The 24,405-nt window shown below is 43.9% G+C and overlaps 1 long non-coding RNA gene and 1 pseudogene across 1 annotated transcript; one reads left to right on the top strand and one right to left on the bottom strand.

Moving 5' to 3' along the window:
- Positions 1-7,013: 7,013 nt before the first annotated feature.
- LOC129524738 (uncharacterized) lies at positions 7,014-23,168 on the top strand. The gene is made up of 4 exons (XR_008668624.2): positions 7,014-7,239; positions 17,403-17,583; positions 22,190-22,331; positions 23,060-23,168. It is a non-coding gene; the product is annotated as an uncharacterized lncRNA (long non-coding RNA).
- LOC101125119 (large ribosomal subunit protein eL32-like) lies at positions 20,664-21,071 on the bottom strand (annotated as a pseudogene).
- Positions 23,169-24,405: the final 1,237 nt, after the last annotated feature.

Raw genomic sequence — 24,405 nt, forward strand, 5'->3', positions numbered from 1 at the left:
TATGGTTTGTAAATATTTCCTCCCATTCTGTAGGTTGCCTTTTCACTTTATTGATAATATCCTTTGATTTGCAAAAGTTTTAATTTTTGTGAAATCTAATTGATCTATTTTTTCTTTTGTTGCTTGTGCTTTGGGGTCTTTTAAGAATCCATTGCCAAATCCAAACTCATAAAGATTTACCCCTATGTTTTCTTCTAATGTAGTTTTATACTTTCAGCTCTTGTATTTAGGTCATTGATCCATTTCAAGTTACTCTTTGTATATGAAGTGAGGTAGGGATCCAACTTCATTCTTTTGCATGTAGTTTTCCAGTTCTCCCAGCACTTATTTTGAAGAGACTGTTTATTCCCCCATTGAATGTTCTTGGCACGCTTGTTGAAAATCAGGTGACCATAGGTGTTTGGGTTCATTTCTGGACTCTCAACTCTATTCTGTTGGTCTATATGTCCATCCTTATGATGGTATCACACTGCTTTGATTACTGTAGTTTTGTAGTAAACCCTGTCTCTACTAAAATACAAAAAATTAGCCAGGAGCAGCAATGTGCACCTATAGTCCCAGCTACTCAGGAGGCTGAGGAAGGAGAATTGCTTGAACCCGGGAGGCAGAGGTTGCAGTGAGCTAAGATCACGCCACTGCACTCCAGCCTGGGTGACAGAGCAAGACTCCATCTCTTAAAAAAAGAAAGAAAGAAAGAAATCAGAAAGTGGGAGTTCTCCAACTTTGTTTCTCTTTTTCAACATTGTTTTGGCTGTTTGGGGCCCCACGCAATTTCCTATAAATTTCAGGATCAATCTTTCCGTTTTTGCAAAAATGGCTATTGGAGTTTTGATAGGGATTCCATTGAATCCGTAGATCATTTTAGGAGTATTGCCATACGTTTTCTGATATATAACAATGGAATTTCATTACATTAAATTAGGTCTTTTTAAATTTTATTCAGAAGTTTTATAACTTTCAGTGTACAAGTCTTTCCTCCTTGGTTAAATTTATTCCTAAGAATTGTATTTTATTCTTCTGGAATTTTTTTTTAGGATCGTTTTTTGATAATGTATATAAACACCACTGGTTTTTGTGAGCTCATCTTGTACCCTGCAACTTTGCTAAATTCACTTACTAGATCTAATAGATCTTTTGTGTATTCCTTGGGATTTTCTATATGTGGAATCCTGTCTTCTACAACTATAAATATTTCTTCCTTTCCAGTTTGGATGACTATTGTGATTTCAAATGATGAAAGTGTTTTACTTTTTCTTCCCATACTGCTAGGATTCCCAGTACCATATTGAGTAGCGGTGATGAAAGCAGGCATCCTTATATTGTTTCTGCTCTTAGGGGGAAAGCTTTCAGTCTATCACCATTAAGTATGAAGAGCTTCCTTGTCTTTCGGTCTTTGGTTGGGGTTGGACAATAGGCAGCATGGGCTAAATTTAAGAGGACAGGAGGGGAATGAAGTCACACCGTTAGTGTGCTGGCTCCCTCTCTGCTGCGTCTGCATGAGTTGATTGTGTTCCTCTACAAAAGACCACAGTTCCTGTCAGGTGACCTTCTTCATACAGCCATTCCCTCCCTTCCTTGCCCTTTTAGGTGTAACTAAAAGGTGAATGCTCCCTGCAATGGCTAGCCCTAGGGTACCATACCTTGTTGTCTTCCCTAGCACTGCCCACCCCTCTGTAAACCGTCCTTTCATGAAACCTTCCTCAGTTCCTCATTTAGAATGTACACCTGTTTCCTGCGGAGACTCTAATTCAAAGACTTAACACTGAGTAAATGGGCACATCTCTCTGGACTGCCGTCAGCCTGCAGTGGTCCAGCAACACTCCAAAGTGAGTGAGGTTTTAGCAACCACCTTATAATCTTTTCCGGCTTTGGATCATATAGAAGTCTGTGACTAGCTATGGGGTAGGAGGAGTTTAGTGGGAACAAGGAAGAGAACTTGCTGCTTTTCATGTCAGCTATGTGTACCTGAGAGATGCAACTTGCATAAACCATAAAACTTCGTTTCCCAATCAGAGTTGCTGAATCGAAGATTTGGAATTGCAACTTCTTCAAATGGGAAGACAAATATTTCCTCCACCTTTGCTTCTGATTCTGCTCATCATCCATTGTTAGTATCCCAGATTAGAATCTGATTAGGACATGCTGGCTGCTTGAACTTTGGGGCTTATTGCTACCAAATATTCGAGCCCAGTCCAACTTTTGTTTCATAACTGCCTCTACCCCAAGGCCTGATGAAACCCACTTCTTTTGGCCCAAGGAAACTCACATGCTGGCAACATTTATGTACTGTATTCATTTCCTAGGGCTTCCCACAACAAATTATGAAAAAAATGGGGTGACTTTTTTTAACTTGTTTTAACAGCAAGAATTTCTTTTCTCACAGTTTTGGAGGCTAGAAGTCTGAGATCAAGATGTTGGCAGGTCTATGCTCTCTGATGGCTTTAGGGAAGAACCCTCCCTGCCTCTTCCTGGCTTCTGTAGGTTCTTAGCAATCCTTGGTTTGTAGATGCATCACTCCAACCTCTGCCTCTGTCATCACATGGCTACATCTTCTCCCTGCATGTCTCCTTCTTCTTCCTATAAGTCCATTAGTCATACTGAATTAAGAACCCATCATATCTTAACTGATATCTCCAATGACGCTGGTTTCCAAATAAGGTCACTTTTTTTTTTTTTTTTTGAGACAGAGTCTTGCTCTGTCACCCAGGCTGGAGTGCAGTGGTGCAATCTCAGCTCACTGTAACTTCCACCTCCTGGGTTCAAGCGATTCGTGTGCCTCAGCCTCCAGAGCAGCTAAAGATAATTTTTTTGTGTTTTTAGTAGAGACAGAGTTTCACCATGTTGCCCAGTCTGGTCTCCAACTCCTGAGCTCAGACAATCTGCCTACCTGGGCCTCCCAACATGCCAGAATTACAGGTGTGAGCCACCACGCCCAGCCAAATAAGGTCACATTCTGAGATATTAGGGTTTAGGACTTCACCATATCATTTGGGGTGACACAATTCAACCCATAGCAGTATATATTTATCATTTGCAAGGACTTACTTCTCCCTCTCTGACTCATTCCAGTATTAGAAGAGAAAATCGTACTTATAAAGGAAACTTTACAACATTTTATTGAAGCAAAGCAACAGGTGAGCAGAAAAATCAAGAGCCCTCAACTAAAAGTCAAAGGACAGGATTATTGTGCCAGGTATGACATAATTTTCCTGTGTGAACTTTCAAGCCACTTTCTCTCTGTGCCCTTCAGTTTCCTCATCTGTAAAATGAGGAAACAGACTTCATAATTGCCAAGGCAGGTCCTGTTAAGCTCCCCAATTCTAAGATTCTTCGACGTATGCATCCATTGCTAATAGATCTTCTGCAAAGGATACTGTGGGCTTGTTTAAACTGTTTCCTCAGATTGCTTATGCTCAAGGTCTCTCTCGGTCCATTTCCAATTACTCTCCTGTTATCTGTGCGATAGTTTGGCTTGTTTGAAAACATCTAGAGAATTCAGTAACCTTAATTCCAAGTGTGAAATATAAAGGCTGCATTTAAAGCTCCATAATTGGACCCAGATATTTCTCCTAATGCTATTAAATCTTCTCGTCTAACCTTGATTCAAGGAATATTGTGCAGTTTCCTCTTATGGAGACTCAGAAGCATGCACTGAGGTCAGAGGGGAAAGGAGGAGAATGGGAAGATTTAGGGTCATGACGTATAATTTTACTTATCATTCCATCTGTGAAATTGGCTTACATACTTCCTCCCTGACTTATTTGTACCACTGACTCCTCCAGGGCAGGTGCTCTGTCTTATTCATCTCTGAGTGCACACAAGGACATGCATTTTCCCCCAAAATAGCACATGGCCCAGCCAGTGTTGGAGGGAAAAGGGAGGGAGGAAGGCAGAGAGGCCATTCATAAAAGAAGTCCCATCAGTGCTCTATTTTCACCCCCACCCTCCTCCTCTGATCCCCTAGACTCAGGTCCTCAGATCCAGGGACTGATTCTCCTTTTTTTTTTTTTTTTTCCTTTTTTCTTTTGAGACAGAGTGATTCTCCTTTTTAAAAAATTGTGGTAAAATAGGCTGGGCATGGTGGCTCATGCCTGTAATCCCAGCACTTTGGGAGGTCGAGGCGGGCAGATCACTTGAGGTCACGAGTTTGAGACCAGCCTGACCAACATGTCTAAACCCCGTCTCTACTGAAAATATAAAAATTAGCCAGGTGTGGTGGTGCGTGCCTGTAGTCCCAGCTACTTGGGAGGCTGAGGCAGGAGAATTGCTCGAACCTGGGAGGTGGAGGTTGCAGTGAGCTTAGATCATGCCACTGCACTCCAGCCTGGGTGACAGAGGGCGACTCCATCTCAAAAAAAAAAAAAAAATTATCCTGGTGTTGGGGCATGTTCCTATAGTCTCAGCTACTTGTGGGGCTGAGGTAGGAGAATTGATTGAGCCTGGAAGGTTGAGGCTGCAGTGTGCTATGATCGCCCTACAGCACTCCAGCCTGGGTGACAGAGTCAGAGACCCTGTCTCAAAAAAAAAAAAAAAAAAAAAAATTACCGATTTAATAATTTTTAAGAGTATAGCTGAGTGGCATTAAATACATTGACATCGCTATACAACCATCACTACCATCCATCTGCAGAGCTTTTTCGTCTTCCCAAACTAAAACTCTGTACCCAGAAAGCAATAATTCCCCATTCCCCTCTTTCCTTGGTCCCTGGCAACCACCATTCTACTTTCCAGCTCTAAGAATTTGACTGTTCTGGGTACGTTATATAAGTGGAATCACATAATATTTGTCCTTTTTATTTTTTTTTGAGACAGGGTCTGGCTCTGTCACCCGGGCTGGAGTACAGTGGCATGATCTCAGCTCACTGCAGCCTCCACCTCCCACGCTCAAGTGATCCTCCCACTTCACACTCCCAAGTAGTTGGGAAAACAGGCACGTGCCGTCAGCATTACAGGCGTGCACTACTGGGCCCGACCCTATTTGTCCTTTTGTGTCTGACTTATTTCATTTAGCATAATGTCTTCAAGGTTTATCCAGGGCTAGGTGAGGTGGCTCATGCCTGTAATCCCAACACTTTGGGGGGCTAACGCAGGAGGATCACTTGGGGCAGAGTTTGAGACCAGCCTGGGCAATGTCCGAGACTTCGTCTCTACAAAAACTATACAAATTAGCCAGACACGGTGATGTGTGCCTGTTGTCCCAGCTACTTGGGAGGCTGAGGTGGGAGGATCACTTGCGCCTAGGAAGCCGAGGCTGCATTGAGCTGTGTTTATACCACTTGCATTTTAGCCTGGAATGCAAGTGGTACCAACTTGCAAGGCCCTGTCTGAAAAAATAAAAAAGGTTCATCCATGTTGTAGTATGTGTCAGAATTAGAAACTGATTCTTCCTGAGAGCTACAGAACCTTCAAATTCCCTTCCAATGCTAAGTTCCTCTTTCTCAGCAGGAAGACATGCCTTCTTTGATTAAGCAAGAGCGAGAACAGGACTGATCCAGCCTCCCGGTCTTCACCACACCGTCTTTGTATCCAGGCCCTTGAGACCTCAACTTTAGAGCTTCCTTGGCCCTCATTCGTTTGGTCATTTAACAGATACTTACTTGAGCTCCTGCTCTGTAGGTATCTTCTCCAGTCCTATATTCAGTGTTTATAATCCGATAGAAAAAAACAGATATATAAATAAATGCAGCCAGACACGGTGGCTCATGCCTGTAATCCCAACACTTTGGGAGGCCAAGGCAGGAGGATTGCTTGAGGCCAGGCGTTCAAGACCAGCCTGGGCAACAAGGCAAGACCTCATCTCTACTAACAAAAAAAGAAAAAGAAATGTGAAGTGAGGTACTCACAGCTTCTAAGAGAGAAGTATTATGGAGCTCATGGCAACACAAGAGTAGGAGTTCATATGTAACTAAGAGAATGAGAAAAGTTTGTACAAGTGATTCTCTGAATCTTGACGTAAGAGTGAGTGTTCTCTGTGCAGAAACCAGGATCAGGCTGAAGCTCACCAGCCATTAGGCTCTGCCAGAGCCATGGCATAGAGGCATGACTCAGCTTTGTGTGTCTGTGAAACTGCAAGTGAGCTGGCCTGACTGGAGCACAGCATGTTGGAGAATGGAGGGAGAGAGGAAAACACCGTGAAAGAATAGACTTACTGGGAAGCTACAGAGGAAGGTTTGGGTCTGGTCAAAAAGTCCAGGTATGGTAGGTAAGGAACAGGATTTTATCCTCAGGACAATCAAAACCCATGGAAGGTTTTAAGAAGAGTAATGTGGTCAATTACATGTTTTTTACACCCTTTCTAATGGCTAGTGTGGGGAAGGTGAGACTGGAGGTGAAGCCAGTTGGGAGACTATTGCCTGAGACCAGGCGAGGGGTAACACAGTTACGGTGGGATAGAGGCAGCATTGTGCCTGAGCTAACTCAGACTGGCTCATGACAACTGATTGTCAAATCTTAAGGAATTTTGCAAGCTGGTTGTTAAGCCCACTCATTCTTATAAATTAAATTATATAAACTTACAATTCAATAAATTATATTTTTCAGCCTGGGTGCAGTGGCTCATGCCTGTAATCCCAGCAGTTTGGGAGGCTGAGGCAAGTGGCTCATTTGAGGTCAGGAGTTTGAGACCAGCCTGGCCAACATGGTGAAACCCCATCTCTACTAAAAATACAAAAATTAGCTGGGCGGTAGTGGCGCCTGCCTGTAATCTCAGCTACTCGGGAGGCTGAGGCAGGAGAATCACTTGTACCCGGGAGGCAGAGGTGGTGGTGAGCCGAGATCACACCACTGCACTCCAGTCTGGGCGACAGAGTGAGACCCTGTCACAAAAAAAAAAAAAAAAAAAAAGTTATATTTTTCAAATGGTAATAAATATTCAAAATTCACTTCCTAATTCTAGTTGTTTTGTTTTGTTTTGTTTTGTTTTTGGAACACAGTCTTGCCCTGTTGCCAAGGCTACAGTGCAGTGGCACAATCATAGCTCTCTGTAAACTCAAACTCCTGGGCTCAAGTGAACCTCTCGGCTCAGCTTCCTGAGAAAGTGGAGCTATAGATGTTCACCACCATGCCTGCTACTTTACTTTTTAACATTTTGTAGAGATGGGTCTTCCTGTGTTGCCCACACTGGTCTCAAATGCCTGGGCTCAAGCGATCCTCCTGCCTCAGCCTCCCAAAGTGCTAGGATCACAGGCATGAGCCAGCACGCCCAGCCCTAATTATTGTACTATTGTCTTAGCTCTAAAGGTAAGTTACCTCTATTTTATCTGTATGGTGGAGATGCTATATAATGATGTGCTGCTGCACCTCTCTTCCCAACAAAGTGTTCAACACCATCGAGGTGGTAACTTGAAATCAACCACTGTGGGAATATTTATATACTATGAAAATCAGCAGTTGCTTTACATCTGGACTTTCTCCCCCTGAGAGCCAGTTATTAGCATGCCACTACATGGGGTCTCTGTGGCCTGGAGACACATGCTCCAAGAAAGGGAAAGTAGTAGAATCTTTTGGCCATATCTGGGCTGGCAGAGTCAATGTGCTAGTTTTTAAGAACTCCCCTACTTTAGTAGCCTCTCTCTGCAGGGTGCTGTGCTGTTCTAAAGTCTATCACAGACCGTGCAGTAGGAAGGGAGTTTTTGTTGTTGTTGTTGTTGTTGTTGTTGTTGTTGTTTTTGAGACAGAATCTAGCTCTGTCACCAGACTGGAGTGCAGTGGTACAATCTCAGCTCACGGCAACCTCCGGTTCACGCCATTCTCCTGCCTCAGCCTCCCGAGTAGCTGGGACTACAGGCGCCCGCCACCACGCCCGGCTAATTTTTTTGTATTTTTAGTAGAGACGGGGTTTCACCACATTAGCCAGGATGGTTTCGATCTCCTGACCTCGTGATCCGCCTGCCTTGGCCTCCCAAAGTGCTGGGATTACAGGCGTGAGCCTCTGTGCCCGGCCGGAAGGGAGTATTCTTTTAATTCCCAAGGACTCTGCTGGTTCTGTAGTGCCTGAAGTGCAGGGCCAAAGATGTTATTTGTCTTTTTTTCTTTATTATTTATTTTATTATTATTATTTAAAAGAGACAGTCTCACTATGTTGCCCAGGCTGGTCTTGAACTCCTGGGCTCAAGCAATCCTCCTGCCTTGGCCTCCCAAAGTGCTGGGATTACAAGCATGAGCCACTGCGCCTGGCCCAAGGATGTTATTTGTTGGCCAGTAATTTGCAGTTGAGGGAGAACGGAACAGCAAAACTCCCGTCTTCATCCTACCTCTCTGAGGTTTTGACTGAATATGTCTGGACATCCTTGGAAAGATTTAACAGCAGTCACAGAGATATGTTAAGATCATATTTTCGAGGCCAGGCACGGTGGCTCATGCCTATAATCCTAGCACTTTGGGAGGCCAAGATGGGCAGATTGCTTGAGCCCAGGAGTTCAAGACCAGCCTAGCAGAATGTTGAAACCCTGTCTCTACAAAAAACACAAAAATTAGCTGGGCATGGGGGTGTGCATGCCTGGAGTCCCAGCTACTTGGGAGGCTGGGGTGGGAGGATTGCCTGAGTCCAGGGAGGATGAGGCTGCAGTGGGCCGTGATCATGTCACCTACACTCCAGCCTTGGAAGCAGAGTGACACACCGTGTCTCAAAAAAACAAAGGATCATATTTTCGTATTATAAATAATACCATCACTTTAGATTGGAGAAGGTTGGGGTGTTGAGGGTGGGAGCAGAGGCAAGGAGACCAGTTGAGCAACTGTGGTAGTCATCTTGGAGAGAGGTGACAAGAACTAAATCAGGGGAATGACATGGGGTATAGATCTGAGAGATGGAGCAGAGAGAGAATCAACAGTACATAGTGACTTGTTGGGGGTGGGGGAGGAGGGGAGAATCACTGGGTGGCTGGTGAAACCATTTATTGAGACAGAGAAACCAGAGAAATGGTAGATGTTTAAGGGGACCGCTCTTGAACTCACTGACTTTGAAGTGCTGGGACATCCAGGTGCTAAAGCCTGGTGGGCAATTGGAGAGAGAAGAAAGGCACAGGAAGAGAGAGCTCTGCATCTACATGTGTTGTGTATTGGGGAGTCATCAGCCGAGAGCTGATCATTGCAATCTCAGGCAGGAATGAACTTATTGAGGGGCAATGTGTAGAGTGAGAAGAGAATCAAGGACAGCACCCTGGAGTTGAACCTCAAGGTTTAAGAGGCAGACCAGGGAGCTGAAGGATTGAGGGGGAAGGATTGGATAGCATGGTAAGAGAAATAGGAGAAAACTGAGAGGGACTGGTGACTTTGGGAAGAGAGTTTGGGAGACAGAATTGATTGTGGTGTCTGATAACACTGGGAAAGAAAGGGAAATGAAAACTAGAGAGGCCACTGGATGTGTGGGGAGCTAGGGGGGCCCTGGAGCCCATCTTCAGAGCAGTCTGAGTGAAGTGGGGAGCAGAAATCAGAGTGCTCTGGATTGAGGAGGGTGTGGGAGATACGATTACGGAGGAACACACAGAAGGTCTTCTTATGAAGCCCATACTAGAGAGGGACCCAAGTCAAGGGAGGTTTGTAGATTTTTTACTGGATTTTTTAAGGTAAGAGAGACCTGAGCATGCTTATGGCTGTGGAAAAGTAGAGAAGAGGCTGAAGAGACCGGGAATTATCAATCAAGTGACCCATCGAGGTAGAAAACCCTGGATTGGCAGATTTCTCAAGCTTTTCATGTACACATGAATCATCTGGGGATCTTGTTAAAATTCAGATTCTCATTCAGTAGGTCTAGGGCGAGGCCTGAGAGTTTCCATTCTAAGAAGCTTCCAGGTGATGCTGATGCTTCTTGTCGATGAACCGCACTTTGGGAAGCAAGGCACTGGAGCTCTGAATTGCAGTTGTGTGTCCATTTGTCCATCTCCGTCCCTAGACCCTGAAGCAGGATCCTTCCAGATAATCCCTACTGTCGAACACAGCACATGTCATATAAAAGTTTGTTCAATGCGGGCCAAGGGTGGTAGTTCATGCCTGTAACCCCAGCACTTTGGGATGCCAAGGTGGGAGGATTGCCTGAGCTCAGGAGTTCAAGACCAGCCTGGGCAACATGGCGAAACCCTGTCTCTACCAAAAATCCAAAAAAATAAATAAATAAATAAATAAAAATTACCAGGCATGGCGGCACATGCATGTAGTACCAGCTACTCAGGAGGCTAAGGTGGGAAGATCGCTTCAGCCTGGGAGGCTGAGGTTGCAGTGAGCTGAGATCTTACCACCTATACTCCAGCCTAAGTGACAAAGTGAGACAAACCCCTCTCAAAAAAAAAAAAGAGTTTGTTGAATGCATTAAAAGTATGTTGAATGTGAAAGACATTTAATAGGTACTATAAAAAGTGGGGAGGTACCCTAAAGTACCATAACATGAGAATGGGTAAGTAAATTATAGTACAAGTGAGTATACTTCAGAATAGTCTTAAATAATTAAGGTGGTCATTATGAAGTCCATGTAATAATGTGGGGATATTCCTATGATACAATTTTAGAAGGCATGTGAATTTTTGCTTATCATAGCCACTGTGGGATATTATACATTTGGACAAAAACTAGAACAGATCAGAAAATAATCAGCAAGTTTGATTACTTGGAGCAATAGGATGATGGAAACATTTTTCACTTGGATTTCTGTGGATGTTACAAAAATTCAGGCAAAAAAAAAAGCAACACCTATGAAAGAAAAGAAATTAAACGTGCATGTTCTAATTGTGGAAAATCAAAACAGAGATAAGTAAACCCCACATATGGTGGCTTAGATTTGGGATTGTATGTACTGTTTAAAAATATATAGGCAGGGCATGATTGCTCACACCTGTAATCTCCTCCCTTTAGGAGGTCGAAGTGGGTGTATCACGTGAGGTCAGGAGTTTGAGACCAGCCTGGCCAACATGGTGAAACCCCGTCTCTACTAAAATACAAAAATTAGCTGGGTTTGGTGGCACATGCCTGTAATTCCAGCTACTCAGAGGCTGAGGCATGAGAATCACTTGAACCCAGGAGTTGGAGGTTGCAGTGGGCTGAGATTGAGCCACTGCACTCTAGCCTGGGTGACAGAGGGAGACTCTGTCTCAAAAAAAAAAAAAAACTTATATATATATATATGTATATATACACACACACATTAACTTTTCTTTACACAATTACTCATTATGATTTTGACAGCATCTCTCTTCCTTTGTCCTTTCTTTCCTTCCTTTCTTTCCTTTTCTTATGCTTTCCCTCTCCCCTCCACTTTTTAAGACATCTCTCCCTTAAGGAATTCCCATTCCCAGTGATAGCTCATCAAAGAAGCACATGAATAGCTGACATTATGTAATGCTTTGACATTTGGCATTCCCAAGGCATTACCCCACCCCTGATGCAGAATAAGTTGTCAGAGCATGAAATTGGTATTTTTACATATTCTTAATGTACAGATGTCAGTCTGAAAACCATTCGCTAGTATTATGATTACATTCTTTGTCTCATTTTCTTTGTATGCCAAGATTTGTTTTTGTGATTTCTTTTCTTTTGGGAGTTTCAAAGAGGGAAGACAAAACTTTAATAATTCAGTTTACTGATGCCGCCAAAAGGAAAAAGTAAACTTTTAAGTCTCTGACCACTTTTGGCAATGATACTCCTGGCACAGAAGTAAAGATGTAACAAGAAGGAACAGATGCAAACTGGAAATACAATCAGTGGCCCACTCAGCTTGTTCCAAATCAAATATGCCTGCAGTTTACAAGTTTGTTACTCTGTGTTAATCACATAAATGAATAGCCTAGGCTTATGGGAGGAAGCCTGTGCCTAAAAAATAACATTGTGGAAAATACACAAGATAAGAACCAGAAGGGATTTAGAAACACCCTGGTCCATTCTCCATGTATTCAGTGATGCAGGGGTGAGGGGGAAAATATATTCTAGGTAAGGTCAAGGAAGGTCTCCCTGAGGAGACGACATTAAGTGGAGACTTGAAGGAGAAGGAGCTGGGCATGCAGAAAGCCAGAGTAGAACATTCTAGGCAGAAGGAATAACAAGAACTAAGGGTCTGAGAAAATAATAATTCCTAACATTTATTTAACACTTAATATGTGCCTGGCGCTATTCTAAACACATTACATATATTACCTCACATATTCTTTTTTTTTTTTTTCCAGAGACTGGGTCTCACTCTGTCACCCAGACTGGAGTACAGTGGCATGATCATAGTTCACTGTAACCTCAAACTCCTGGGTTCAAGCGATCCTTTCGTCTTGGCCTCTCAAAGCACTGGGATTACAGGTGTGAGCCACGGAGCCCAGCCTACCTCATGTGTTCTTCACATCAGCTCTATGAGGCAGGGAATATCATTGTCTCCATTCTATAGGTGGGGAAATGAAGCACACCACGGTTAGGTAACCTCCCCAAGGCTGAACAGCTAGTAAGTGCGAGAGCTGGGATTCTAACCCAGCAGTACAATTCCAGAGTCCACATGCTTAACCATTTTGCCGTGCTGACAAAGTTGGGGCTGAACCCCTAGTCTCCTGACTTCTACTTCAATGCCTATCCCAGTCAAATACATGTATATAGGTACTTATACACACTCCCAACTTTCCCTCTCAGGAGTCTATATAAACGAGGGACATCTGAAGGTGCCTTCTCTAATCAAGTTGCTAGAATTGAGATGCCCATGGGGAATCTGTGTTGGCACTCCACCCTGAGGGGCACGGTCACCCTGAAGAAACAGGCTTCACGTCTCACGTGGAAATTTCCTAGGTGTATCCCCCAGTGCAGGCAGCCCTGGGAAAACTGGTTGAAGATGGTGGCAAGGACAGAACTGATGGCTCATTGACAGTCTATCTGGGGCCTGAGATGAAAGCCCAGGGCTACGGTAGATTCAGCTCAGTGATATGTGGTCAGAGTCCAGGCCATCCAAAGGAGGCAGGTCATGGACCATGGTAGTCGTGGAAAACATCCAGAACAGGCCAGAGCTCCACAAGAAAGGACTTGAGCTAAATTGGCAAGTTGTTAAGAGCTCCAGGTTGTTTGAGACCCATACTGCTTCCTACCTGCGTTTCACGTCATTCATTCATTTGTGCATTTAATTATTATTTTATCTGGCCATTTATTCATTCGACAAATTTTACCCTGTGTCTGCCACATGCCATTCCTCTGCTAGGCAGTGAGATACAAAGATGTAGTCCCTACTCTAGAGGAGCTCAAAGTCTAGAGAGATGGGAGAGGGCATGGTTCAGCGAATTCCTGGGGAAGGCAACACTGACTAGAATCTCTCTGGAAAGAATAGAGGGAAGACCAATGAAGACAAAGGAAACAGCAAGTGCAAAGCTACACTGACATGAGGGAGGCTGGCTCAGCTGGGTACATACAAATCTTGCTCATACACCATGAAAACTGAATATGGAGGGTGTGAGTATCAAGGGGTATAGAGCAAAGCCAGAAAGAGAAATGTGCTACCCTACCTTTGTTACAAGGCAGTGGTTAAGCAATACAGGAGAAAGCTGAGAGGATGCCGGCCTGGGGATCTGGAGACTGGGGTCCAACCTGAGCTCTGTGCTAATTCAGTAGGTGACCTTGGACAGGTCTCTTCTGCTCTCTGGACTTCAGTTTGACCCTTTGTAAAATGACAGGGTAGGATTATGATGATGTCTTAGGGGCTCTCTTCCAGCTCTATCATTCTGTGATTCTAAATCCCTTTATAACAAACTCTAGGAGAGGAGCTTTCCTCTTGCAAATGGAGTGTAAAGTTAATCCTGCCTGTGCTGATGCTAACTAATGTGTGTGTGTGGTTTATCCCACTTCATTAAACCCTGACTCCCCACAGAGCAATGCATGAGGCAGCCCAGGCAGGTAACACTAAAGTGTTGCTGAACTGGGTCTCCTAGTGGAAAATGATTTCCCCAAACTCTTTCTCAGGTTTATCAACACAAAGCATATAACCCCCATTTTCCATTTACCTTGCCACATGTGCAGATTTAGACCCAATCATAGAGTATGGTAAGTCGTGTCCTCATACTTCATTTATGTCGGCATCCTCCACAACCCCCACCATGCTGCCAGTGACATCATCGTTTTCCGTATGAAGAAACTAAAGCTCAGATAGATTAGACCACTTGGTAGGAGAGACACAGTCCCATGTGATGTGTGACCCATAAAGTGAGGGCAATGCTTCTGTTGACTGAATACTCGCCAAGGGGTGAAAAAACGGCAAGCTTTCAGGTAAAGTTCCCAGGTGAAAAACGTCCCCAAGGTTCTTACCTTTTGTGAAGATCTTGCAGGTTCCAGGTCACTTTTTTCTTTTTTTTGAGACAGGCTGTCACTCTGGAGTGCAGTGACGTGATCTTGGCTTACTGCTGCCAGGTGATCCTCCTGCCTCAGCCTCCCGAGTCGCTGGGACTACAGGCATTACCTTGCCCAGTTAATTTTTTATTTTTTGTAGAGATGAGGATCTGCCATGTTGTCCAGGCTAGTCTTGAATTCTTGGTCTCAAGTGATCCTCCTGCCTCCACCTCCCAAAGTTCTGGGATTACAGATGTGAGCCACTACACCCAACCACTTTTTTTTTAAGACTAAAAGAGAACATTCATTCTAGGTTGTCAGTTGAAAACAAATGGTAATTGTCTTGGGTTCCCTGAATTCTTCTTTTATTGTGAAGTATAGTGCAGATACTGAAAATGCATAAAGCCTATGTATATAGTTTAATGAATAATTAAAAGTGATCCCTGATAATCCCCATCCTAGTAAGGATATAGAATATAATCTTGAGTGAAAAACAAGACACAGAGAATACATCCAGTATAATCCCATTTACATGAAGTTAGTAAAACTGACAGGCTCGACGTTTGGCTGAAGCGGCCCACTCTTTGCATGGTCCTATGCTGTATCTAGACCTGACAAGACTTTGTCCTCTTTCACCTCACTGAGGATGAACCCTCTGAGGACAGAGAGGGATAGAGGCATTGAATGTTAAAGCTGGAAGCCAGGCACAGTGACTCATGCCTGTAATCCCGGCACTTTGGGAGGCCAAGGCGGGCGGATCATGAGGTCAGGAGTTTGAGACCATCCTGGCCAACATGGTGAAACCCCGTTTCTACTAAAAATACAAAAATTAGCTGGGCATGGTCGCGGGCACCTGTAATCCCAGCTACTAGGGAGGCTGAGGCAGGAGAATCACTTGAACCTGGGAGGCGGAGGTTGCAGTGAGCCAAGATCGTGCCACTGCACTCTAGCCTGGGCAACAGAGCAAGACTCTGTCTCAAAAAACAAAAAACAAAAAACAAAAAAAACAGCTGGAAGGACTATCCTGTGACATTCATTCACTCAATCATTCTCATTTCTCAGATACTTTTGGGGATTTACTATGTAGGGGATCTCTGAGGGATAAGGTATCAGTGGATCTTTTGTAGATCTTGTCTTGGAGGAACAGAAAAAGCTGGAATAAGTTGAGTCCTAAATGGAGGAAAGGAGTAGGGGTTGAGGAGGTGCCTGGCTCTGGGCCAGAACACACCCTCAGCTCCTCTGAAAGAGCTGGAGGGGTGGGGCCCACCAAGGGTAGAAGGCAGAAGAGACTCCCTAGGCCTCAGGAAGAATGGGTAGGCTACCGCAGATGAACCCAACCAGCCTCCCTGACCAGTCTCTGTATTCAGTCACCAAAGGATTTATGTGCAATGAATCCCAAAGGAATCAGAATTAGGCTGCAGAATGTGACAGGAAGGCCCTGAGACTGCCTGCTCCAGTGCCTTTACTTTGTGGATAAAGAGACTAAGGTCCAGAGTGAAGTGGCTTTTTTTTTTAAGATGGGAGTCTTGCTCAGCTGCCCAAGCTAGAGTGCAGTGGTGTGATCTTGGCTCACTGCAACCACCATCTCCCGGGTTCAAGTGATTCTCCCATCTCAGCCTCCGGAGTACCTGGGATTATAGGCACCTGTCACTATGCCCGACTAATTTTTGTATTGTTGTATAGATGGGGTTTCACTATGTTGGCCAGGCTGCTCTTGAACTCCTGACCTCAGGTGATCCACCCGCCTCAGCCTCCCAAAGTTCTAGGATTACAGGCGTGAGCCACTGCGCCTGGCATGGCTTTTCCAGTGTCCCCTGGATAGCTTGAGGGGAGCCCTAGGACTCGAATCCAGAATCCTGCCTCCCTTACCAGTGTTCTTCTTCTGCCCAGACACACAACAGTATTTTCCAAGATGAGTTTTTAGAATCATCAGTTTTGATGGTCATGAAATCTGGAAAAGATCTTAGTGGTAATCTGTCTAGTTCAGAGGGTCCCAAACCTGCCTGATCATCAAATCACATGAAAAATTTGTTTTTAAAAATGTAGATCCTGGGACCCCAGACCCCAGAGATTAGGGTTTTGGGGTCTGATAGAACTGGAATTTAGTAGGGCAGCTTGGCCATGTGTATATTTTAAAGCTCCCACTTCCTACCCTCCACTTCCAGCTGATACTGATGATTAGCAGGTGGATGCTATCCAGTTAACAGAGGAAGAAACTGAGGCCCAGATTCGGCGAGGTAGGGTGACTGTGCAAGATCACATGTCATCCCATCACAAATTCTTCTATTGTTCAGAATAGAATTGAGCCAGGCTGCATGTCTAAGAGCCTTGACATATTAATAGTGTTTTCTCTCAATATTGTTTTTTTTGGTGAACACGTTTCATTTTTGAAGCAGCTTAAAACATTCCTAGCCATGCTGCCAGGCACTCAGATTTGTGCAATGTTTACAATGACTTTGTTGTTCATTAAACAAATTTACCTAGACTAACCCAACATGAAAGAAATCATCTTGTTTACAGTGAGATCCTGACAAAAATACGTGTAGCAAAGACAGACAAACACACATAAACCTGAATTGCCGGGTGGGACATGATTTGCTGCCGCATTCAATTTTTCTCATTAGAACTTGTTTTATTTGAGCATGACTCAGTACCCCGTGTAAATGCGAGGTTGTTAATCTTATTACTATATGGAAAACAAATTAATTAGTATGCATGCTTTTGAGATGAGTTTTTAGGTTGGTGTTGGAAAGATTAGGAAAATACACTCATTACTCCAAATGGTATCTGATAATACACATCTGACTTCCACTTTAAGATCTGTTCCAATATATGGGCAACAAATATAGCTAATAAAAATCAAGCTTTTGGGCTCAGCAGCTAAATGTTCATGTTGGCCAGATCTATACACATGTTGACCTTCTTTGTTTTAAAACAAAAGACAGTTTGTCACTGTCCATCAGCCAGAGACTCACCTGCAACAGGCAGTTTCTCAGGTCCCAGCTCCCATCCAATATCCAAATTCAACTCAGAGTGACCTCTTTCCTCTGCTTGCCTACCACACTTCCTATCTCTTCCCAGTGCACCTGCTCCCTTCTTTCAGCAGCCATAATGAACACACCTCATTTTTGCAGGAAACTGTATGCTCCCCAAGGGTAGAGACTATCTTCCAATTGGAGATTTAAATGCGTATCGATCAGAATACCGCGCTGCAGGAAAAATACACAAAGAAGAACAAGGAAGCCCTTAAAGTACCAGTGTGGAACAATCACCAAGATATATCACTAAGCGGAAACATAACTCTGCAAGAATACGGTAACACTGATTACAAGGTTACCAGGGAGGTATACCGGGTGGTTGAGGGGCAGAGGTAGGAAGAGACTTTCCCTCAGGTTCTCTCTGTACCTTTTAAATTTGAGCCATATGTATGTACTCCCTAGTCCAAAAAGAAGAGCAAATTATAATTTAAAAGTAAAATCTAGTAAAAAGAAAATATTTGCTCAACATAAAACAACAATGACCAAAACACACACACACACAAAAACCCCACCAAAACAAGATAAAAATAAACAAATGTCATTTGGGGTATTACACTTTGGGAAGTCCTTTAATAAATAAATCTGTTTCACATTAGCTTAGTGTTACCGAGACTTGTTTCACCAGGGAATTCCAAAAGAAACATAAGGTATCTAGTGTTTCTCAGATAGTTCTCACTGCTTTTAAAAAATATTCACTTATAGGCCAGATGCAGTGGCTCACGCCTGAAATCCCAACACTTTGGCAGGCTGAGGCAAGAGGATCGCTTGAGCCTAGGAGTTTGAGACCAGCCTGGATAACATAGTGAAACCTCATTTCTACAGAAAATTAAAAAAAAAAAAAAAAAAAAGAGGCAGGAGGATCACTTGAGCCCGGGAGGTTGAGGCTGCCATGAGACTTGATTGTGCCACTGCACTCTTACCTGGGCAACAGGAGTGAGAAAAAAGAAACTATACTTACGAATATCTCACAAAACACAAGTGACCCACTGATGTGCTCTAGGCAACATTTTAAACCAGGGCATAGATCCTAACTCTGCTGCCAGCTCTGTGAATGAAACTGGGCAAGTCCTTTCTCTTCTTTGGGCCTCAGTTTCTCCATGTCCAAAATAAGCCAGTGGTATGAGATTCTCTCTGACATTCCTTCCAGCTTTGAAGGTGAGACAGCAAAAAAAATATATCAAAAGTCTCCTCCAAACTAAGCACGTGCTTTAAGTAGCAATTGGAGGCTGGCAGAGGACGATGATACTTGTTAAAGAGAAGTTACAAACATACCTGATGTAAACACGTTTCCCAGCTTCTCCAAAAACCTGGGGAATTAAAAAACAAAACAAACCCCGGAAGACATTCCAGGAGGTTATAAGAAACCAATGCATCATCTTTGGTTCACGACAGTTGATGATATTACCAAAGTCTCAGCACTTCCACTTACTCACTGTCCAGCCTATTGGGGAAAACCCTGGTTTGAGACTCAGTTTCCTCAGCTATAAAATGGGTATAATAATTGCTTTGGCACTTTCCCAAATTCTTGGTATAGGCACTTAATTTATGACAGCAACAGAGATAAGAGAATAGAGAGCCTGCGACAGGCTTGTCAAGCCATTTGTCAAAATGAAGTAAAAACATTTCTTATCAAGTTACATTTCATTTGTTGCTAGATTTCCCTTGGTTGTGGCAAGAGCATGGTATGAGACTATCCTCCTCATCCATTACTAGAGGCAAAGTAAATGTATAAAAGCCTTTGGCAAAGCGATTTCCCCATATATATCAAGAGCCATGCAAGCATTCGGCCCTTTGACCCAGCAAATCTAGATCTGGGTATTTTAAAGAAATGACAAAAATAGGAGAATGTGATATGTATGAAGACATGCACTTTGGGATTATCTGTGATAGTGAAAAACTGGAGTCCTTCTAAATATATAATACTGGGGAATGATATATCCACTTAAAAGAGTATTAAGCAGCCATTAAAATAATTATTAAAACATTTATTTTTAAATGATAATCATGAAAACCTGTGGCATTATAATGATAAACTGTCAAGTGAGAAAGCCGAATGAATGCGAGGCTGTAACTACACTCATAAATCACCTTTGTAAATTTTGCCTGAAGTAAGAGGAACACTGAACAGTTCATTTGTTAGGGTGGTAGGATTATGGATAATTTTCTTTCCTTTTAATTTCCCTTATTGTTGTAACATTGCAAACTAAATAAAAATCTGGGAAAAAATACAATGAAGGCAACAGACAGGTACATTGTGTTGTATCCTTCGTAAATCCTTTCACTGCAGAACGGGATTAAATGTGGCTTGCCATAGCAACTCATAAAATAAGACTCACATTTTGCATTTCCTCTAGACCCTCCTACCCTTCTGAGAATAAATTAAAATGTAAACACCAGAGTTGAGTTTTTAAAATCAGGATTATCTCATTATTCTATTTAAAACATATAAGGAGAGAAAATACACTTTTTTCTTCTGGATTAAGTTTCCCTGGCCAAGTTCCATATGTCTGTTCTTCCCTATTGGCAGGTCATGGGTCCCCATTCCTACCACAGGAGTTTATCAACCTGTTGACTTTGCTCAGCTATCGCACAGATAGTGGTGAAATCATTAGATTGAAGGAAACCCAACAGTTCTTGCTTTGTGAAATGAGCATGCTATTTCTGCCCAGGCTGCAAGCTCGGTCTGGTATCAGGATCTCCTGAGATGATGTGCAGGAAGGCACAGAAGTGCTTTGCAAATCCTCCAGAGCTGTGACCATCTGGATCTTTTTTCTTTAGGAGTCAATGTAACATAATGGAGGACTACGGGGATAGAGTGGACTTAGGGGAGTGGGGAGACGGGGCCTGGGTTTTAGGCAACCCGAAAGTGTTAGTGGTCAAACGATTTGTGTGGAAAATCAGCCTGGCTTTCAAATTCCAGCTCTGCCATCTCCTAACTGTGTGATCCTGGGCAACTTCCCAGTGTCTGAGCCTCAGAGTTGAGGCTTCATCTGTGAACCCGGAGTACTAACAAAACCTGCTGCACAGGTTTGTTTTGAGGATGGAAGGTGATCATGTACGCAAAGCACAGTGCCCAGTGATGTCCAAGAGATGTCCCTTTTCTCATTAGTCTTGCCCCTCCCATGAACTCACTATAGAACCTTTGGCAATTCTGTTTCCTTCTCTGGGCCTTAGCGTCTCCATCTGCAAAATGCGAGAAGAGATGGACTCAGCTGTCTCCCACAGCCGTTTTAGCATATGGGCCTATGATTTCACAGTGGTTCTTGTAGCAATGTCCTTTTCTTTTCTTTTTCTTTCCTTTTTTTTTTTTTTTGGCAGTTTATATTTAAACAGAAATAAAATGGGCACATGGGCTGTCTATTCATTTTCTTTGCTGCATAGCCTTGCTTTGTAACTGGTGACTCTGATGGCCAGCTGGGCTGCTCTTTCCACAATTGCTTTGTGGTTCTTGGAGGAAACATTGTAAGCGATCTCAGCACAGTAAGATTTGTTGCACCTCAGCAGCACTTCCAGCTCCTTGACGTTGTGGACCAGGAACTTCTGTAAGCTACTGGGCAGCATGTGCTTTGTCTTTTTGTTGCTCCCATAACCAATGTTGGACATCAAGAGCTGGCTCTTGAACCTTTTCTGAATCCTGTTGTCAATACCTCTAGGTGTCTGCCGGTTACACTTAATTTTGACATATCAGTCTGACTGCTGCTGGATGAATGTCTTGTTCCTCTTTTTGAAAATCTTGGGCTTCAGGAGGGATCTGAGGGCAGCCATGATGTGAGTAGGGGGTTGCTGCCACCTCCATAGGCAGCACCGAGGAAGAAAGGGCAATGTCGTTTTATTTTTTGAGACAGAGTCTCACTCTGTTGCCCAACCTGGAGTGCAGTGGTGCGATCTCGGTTCACCGCAACCTCTGCCTTCCGGATTCAAGCTATTCTCCTGCCTCAGCCTCCCAGGTAGCTGGGATCACAGGCGCAGGCCACCACGCCTGGCTAATTTTTGTATTTTTAGTAGAGATGGGATTTCACCATGTTGGCCAAGCTGGTCTCAAACTCCCGACCTCAAATGATCTGCCCACCTCAGCCTCCCAAAGTGCTGGGATTACAGGCATGAGCCACCGTGCGGGGCAGGGAATGTCCTTTTAAAAATAGATTGTATGCGAATGTGTATCTCAATGGGACACAGCCAGGGGAATGGGGTTGCAGAAGTTTTCTATAAGATTAGGCTCTCAGCTCCATAATCCTGCCCTTGCTTTACTCCTGAATGTGCTTCCTCTAGTTAACATTCCAAAACCACCATCCCTTCCAACTGGGGTTATTCCAAAGACATCCAAAGACATAGAGGAGATGTTGTAATGCCCTTCAAAGTGGCACAGTGAGGGTTCCCATGAAAAGATCTGTCTGAGCAGATCTCTTCCTCTGGAATTTCAGAGCAGATTTTTTCCACAGGATCCTTTGCTGTGCCACCTTGTTTGTTCTTTCCTGAGGGTGATGACTCCCAAAGAGCAGAACTTAGACCAGTGGCAAGAAGCTTTATGGAAGCTAATTTGTGCTCAGTGAGGGAAAGGACTGCCTAGAAGGCAAGGGGTTCATGAGCTCACTGTCCCTGGAGGTATTCAACCTTAGAATGGACCACTGTTCACTGGGATGCTGTAGAGAGGCCAGCCTGGATACAGTTCATACAATTAAATAAGGCCCACTACCCCAAGTCACTATGCTACTAATGAACTATTTACCAATTAATTATCACTTAATTAGCAATATAGATGATCCCAAACTTATGATGGTTTTACTTAGGACTTTTCCACTTTACAATGGTGAGAAAGCAGTATGTGTTGAGTGGAAATCATACTAAATTCTGAACTGTGCTCTTTTCCCTGGGTATCATACCAGAATATACAGGAAGACACTCTCTCAATGCTGGGCAGCAGCAGTGAGCCTCAGATCTCAGTCAGCCCCATGATCACGAGGCTAAACTATTGACACTCTGCAATGTGTTGTGTGGCCAGATGATTTTGCCCTACTGTAGGCTAATGTAAGTATGCTGAGTATGTTTAAGGTAGGCTAGGCTAAGCTATGGTGTTCGGTAGGTGTATTAACAACATTTGTGACTTAAGGTATCTTCAATTTACGGTGGGTTTATCAGGATGCAACCCCATTGTAAGTTGGGGCACTTTGTACATTAATTTTTTTTTTGAGACAGTGTCTCACTCTGTCACTGAGGCTGGAGTGCAGTGGTACCATCACGGCTCACTGCAGCCTCAACCTCCCAGGCTCAAGTGATCCTGCCATCTTAGCCACCTGAGTAGCTGGGGCTACAGGCACGCATCACCACCCCTGGCTAATTTTTGTAATTTTTTCTAGAGACAGGGTTTTGCCATGTTATCCAGGCTGATCTCGAACTCAAGCGATCCACCCACCTTAGCCTCCCAACTGCTGGGATTACAGGAGTGAGCCATTGCGCCCTGCCTGTACATTAATTAATAAACTACTGGTTGCACCATCTTAAATGCTCTGGCCTATTCTAGTTTCTCTCTCGGGAGAATGCCCACTGGAAGACTCCTGAGGGTGGGGGTTGGTGGAGAATCAGACTGAACACTTAGGACTTATCTTTCTGAGCCTTCTTTTCTACAGAGTGAAATTCTTTCTGCAATTTATAGGGTGTGTGTCTGTGTGTGTGTATGTGTGTGTGTATATATACACTAGAGTTCACCTCATTAATGCATTATTGACTGCAATTTTGTCTTTTCATTTTTCCTTTAGGATCTGAGGGTATTTTTCTGCCTTTCAGCTGTGGCCAGCTGTGTTTTATCCCAGCAAGTCTAGATCCGACATTGTCTTTTCAGAATTTTAGCAGCAGTATCATGACAGCTGTTAACCTTATGGCTCTCAGATGTGCTTGAGGTGAATTTTTTGTTCTTTGCTTTCTCGCTTTCAGCGCTGGAAAAGGATACTTTAAAAACAAACACAATTTTTCAACCCATGAGTACTGTCGGCCTCTTCCTATACATACCTACATTCATACCTCCTGTCAAATGCTGGGCCATTGGCTCCTCTACCAAAGGAGACATGCATTTAGGTTACCAAAAAAGGTTTTCTGCCAGGCACGGTGGCTCACACGTGTAATCCCAGCACTTTGGGAGGCCGAGGCGGGTGGATCGCAAGGTCAGGGGTTTTAGACTAGCCTGGCCAGCAAGGTAAAACCCCATCTCTACTAACAATACAAAAATTAGCCAGGCATGGTGGCAGGCGCCTGTAATCCCAGCTACTCTGGAGGCTGAGGCAGGAGAATCGCTTGAACCTGGGAGGCAGAGGTTGCAGTGAGCCGAGATCGTGGCATTGCACTCCAGCCTGGGTGACAGAGCGAGACCCTGTCTCAAAAAAAAAAAAAAAAAAAAAAAAAAAGATTTTCTGTAAGCAGCACTGGGGAATTCCAAACCCATCCTAACAATACTTTGTGAAGCAAATCCCAGCTGTTATATCATTTGGTCCTCACAACTGCCATGAGAAATAGGTTGAGTGGGTGGCACTTATTCTCCCCATTTTATAGGTTGGCAAACTGAGGGGCACAGAGGTGATGTCATGCTTCTAGGATGTGGTGAAGTGAGAGCTAGAGTCATGGGCTGCAGAGGACCAGTTCAGGGAGGATTTTACCTTCACCACATTTATTCATTCATCAGACTCTCAAATGAGCATTTTTATGTGCAAGTCCTGTGCTGTTTTGGGGTTGCAGAGAGGGATCAGACACTGTCTCACTGCTTTCATGAGAGGAAGGGAAGAGGACAAGGAGCCATGACAGTGTGACAAAGGCATTCACATAAGTGTGGCACCCAGGGGGAGTCTGATATGCTCACTAGTGGAATAACCCTAGACACAGTGCAGACACAAAAGCCCACAAAAGCAGGCATAGTGACTCCTGCTCAGCCAGGGAGGCCAGCAAGAGAGTCTTGCAAATCTCCAAAGGAAGTTCGGATGTTCCCGTGAGTGTTACCTGGGAGTAGCAAACCCTGGGGTGTGTAAGTGGATCAGACCTTAAGATTGCTCTAGGCTGGGCGTGGTGGCTCATGCTTGTAATCCCAGCACTTTGGGAAGCCAAGGCAGGTGGATGG

This window comes from Gorilla gorilla, chromosome 13 (genome assembly GCF_029281585.2).
Source record: "Gorilla gorilla gorilla isolate KB3781 chromosome 13, NHGRI_mGorGor1-v2.1_pri, whole genome shotgun sequence".
Lineage (NCBI taxonomy): Eukaryota > Metazoa > Chordata > Mammalia > Primates > Hominidae > Gorilla > Gorilla gorilla.